The 3,364-nt window shown below is 43.3% G+C and overlaps 1 long non-coding RNA gene across 1 annotated transcript in view; it reads right to left on the reverse strand.

Moving 5' to 3' along the window:
• Positions 1 to 1,611, reverse strand: part of LOC124054105 — a 3,134-nt gene extending 1,523 nt beyond the window's left edge. The window contains exons 1-2 of the long non-coding RNA XR_006842316.1: positions 1,444 to 1,611; positions 136 to 868 (exon numbers count right to left, since the gene is read on the reverse strand). This is a non-coding gene — a long non-coding RNA (uncharacterized LOC124054105). The remainder of the gene's footprint in view (positions 1 to 135; positions 869 to 1,443) is intronic.
• Positions 1,612 to 3,364: the final 1,753 nt, after the last annotated feature.

Consider the following 3,364-nt stretch of genomic DNA (forward strand, 5'->3'; position numbering starts at 1 on the left):
CCTCAACCCTAACCCTAACCCTAACCCTACCCCAAACCCCAGCGAAGCGAACTTAAATTAAAAGGAAAACGTAAATTAACGATAACGAAAAACTAAAAACAGAAAAGCCTATATAAAGGAAAGAAATATACTTACCTGCTGCAGTTGGTCCGGTACTGTCGAAGCTGAAGGATGGAACAGGGGGTGCCATGGGGGGGTTCCTTGCATGTACAACCTGAAGAAGACAAAACACAAGTCGAAACGTCGTTAAGAGTGCATGCAAGAAGAAAAACAACAATAACAAACAAAGTACAAACAAGTAAACAAAGTCAAGAAAAGACTAACACAAATTCTAAATTAAGATATCAAGCTCAAATTCGAGACATTAAAGGAAAGTAAGGGAAAGAAAAGAAAGGTGATGAGAAAGACCAAACAAGGAAAGCAAGAAAAGACAAGATAGTTTATACTTCATATAACAAAGGCGAACCTAAACATAGGAGGGGGCTGGGACACTGGTCGTCCCCTTGTGATGGACAGTGCACTTCTGTCTCCCAGGAGGGAGGCAGCTCTTACCTTCATCCTAACCAGCCAGTGCCTCCTCGGGATTCGGCCACTGTCCCAGTCCCCCTAGAATTTAAGCTAAGCTAAGCTACTTACCTGGAACCGTGTCCCTTTCCTCAACCCTAACCCTAACCCTAACCCTACCCCAAACCCCAGCGAAGCGAACTTAAATTAAAAGGAAAACGTAAATTAACGATAACGAAAAACTAAAAACAGAAAAGCCTATATAAAGGAAAGAAATATACTTACCTGCTGCAGTTGGTCCGGTACTGTCGAAGCTGAAGGATGGAACAGGGGGTGCCATGGGGGGGTTCCTTGCATGTACAACCTGAAGAAGACAAAACACAAGTCGAAACGTCGTTAAGAGTGCATGCAAGAAGAAAAACAACAATAACAAACAAAGTACAAACAAGTAAACAAAGTCAAGAAAAGACTAACACAAATTCTAAATTAAGATATCAAGCTCAAATTCGAGAAATTAAAGGAAAGTAAGGGAAAGAAAAGAAAGGTGATGAGAAAGACCAAATAAGGAAAGCAAGAAAAGACAAGATAGTTTATACTTCATATAACAAAGGCGAACCTAAACATAGGAGGGGGCTGGGACACTGGTCGTCCCCTTGTGATGGACAGTGCACTTCTGTCTCCCAGGAGGGAGGCAGCTCTTACCTTCATCCTAACCAGCCAGTGCCTCCTCGGGATTCGGCCACTGTCCCAGTCCCCCTAGAATTTAAGCTAAGCTAAGCTACTTACCTGGAACCGTGTCCCTTTCCTCAACCCTAACCCTAACCCTAACCCTACCCCAAACCCCAGCGAAGCGAACTTAAATTAAAAGGAAAACGTAAATTAACGATAACGAAAAACTAAAAACAGAAAAGCCTATATAAAGGAAAGAAATATACTTACCTGCTGCAGTTGGTCCGGTACTGTCGAAGCTGAAGGATGGAACAGGGGGTGCCATGGGGGGGTTCCTTGCATGTACAACCTGAAGAAGACAAAACACAAGTCGAAACGTCGTTAAGAGTGCATGCAAGAAGAAAAACAACAATAACAAACAAAGTACAAACAAGTAAACAAAGTCAAGAAAAGACTAACACAAATTCTAAATTAAGATATCAAGCTCAAATTCGAGAAATTAAAGGAAAGTAAGGGAAAGAAAAGAAAGGTGATGAGAAAGACCAAATAAGGAAAGCAAGAAAAGACAAGATAGTTTATACTTCATATAACAAAGGCGAACCTAAACATAGGAGGGGGCTGGGACACTGGTCGTCCCCTTGTGATGGACAGTGCACTTCTGTCTCCCAGGAGGGAGGCAGCTCTTACCTTCATCCTAACCCTAACCCTAACCCTAACCCTAACCCTAACCCTAACAAACACACACAGACGCACACTCACACAAAGACATGCACACTCACATAGACATGCACACTCACGCATAGAGACAAACCACGATTTTGGATTTGCTGTATCTCTGGAACCATATGTCGTACAAACTCGGGGGTGGTACCATTGGACGGGGCGTTGCCACATTTGGGGGAGTAGGACCTGGTTTCATCTCTCTACCACCTTTCTAGCCCAGGTTATTCCAGTAAAAGAGGATGGCAAATTTTGCGATCCTGCTTTTATCCCCTTAGTCTAACCCTAACCCTAACCCTAACCCTAATGGAGTATCCTCTAACAACCAACTGCAAAAAAGGATGCTAACCCTAACCCTAATGGAGTATCCTCTAACAACCAACTGCAAAAAAGGATGCTAACCCTAATGGAGTATCCTCTAACTGTGAAAACTGCAGCTGGTTCCAGGAAGAACACCACCAAGGTGGTTGAGAAGGAAAAACAAGACAAAAGAAATAACAGTCATCCCATATGTATCCGGGGTATCAGAAAAACTCAGGAGGATCTTCAGTAAGCACCATATCCCCGTGTATTTCAAACCCAGCAACACACTCAGACAGAGACTGTTACATCCCAAAGACAGAACACCACACACTCAGAAAAGCAATCTGGTGCATGCTGTCCAATGCAATGAGAAATTCAAAGACCTCTACATTGGTGAGACTAAACAACCACTACACAAGCGCATGTATCAGCACAGGAGGCCCAACTCCTCAGGCCTAGATTCCGCTGTCTACCTACACCTGAAGGAGAAAGCTCACTCCTTTGAGGACAACAATGTTCACATCTTGGACAGAGAGGATAGATGGTTTGAAAGAGGAGTAAAGGAAGCCATCTATGTGAAATTAGAAAAACCATCTCTCAACAGAGGAGGAGGTCTGCGACACCACCTATCTCCAATTTACAATGCTGTCCTTTCATCTCTTCCCAGGATATTCAACAACTTAGCCTCTAAGAACAACTGCCATTCACAAATGGCCCCATGTGACCATAACGATGGTCATTATAACGCAATAGAGCATTAACAAAGTCGAAACCAACTTTACCACCCCCAACGACTGTCTCTCAACGACTGTCGTTTGGCACAATGAGGCACTAACGAGCCTATGACACCACTGGCCATGTGAACAGAGGTTAAATACCTGGGTCTCCACACCATCTAGTTGGACTAGTCCCAGCCTAGTCAAGCGAGCATGAACTGATAAAGCCTCTTGGATGAGAGGTGAAACATCTTCAAAGAATGACTAAGTCTAGTTGCATTTGATTGAATTTCCTTGAGATATCTTTAAAAAGTGTTTTAAGACAGAGAAAGAGAAGGAAGGGGAGACAGAAAGAGAAAGGGAAGGAGAGAGGGAGACAGAGAGACACGCTGCTTGCAATATCTGCTGTTCTGATGCTTTTGACCAATTTTGTTTACATGGCTGAAACAGTA

The sequence above is a fragment of the Scatophagus argus genome, chromosome 22 (assembly GCF_020382885.2).
Source record: "Scatophagus argus isolate fScaArg1 chromosome 22, fScaArg1.pri, whole genome shotgun sequence".
Lineage (NCBI taxonomy): Eukaryota > Metazoa > Chordata > Actinopteri > Scatophagidae > Scatophagus > Scatophagus argus.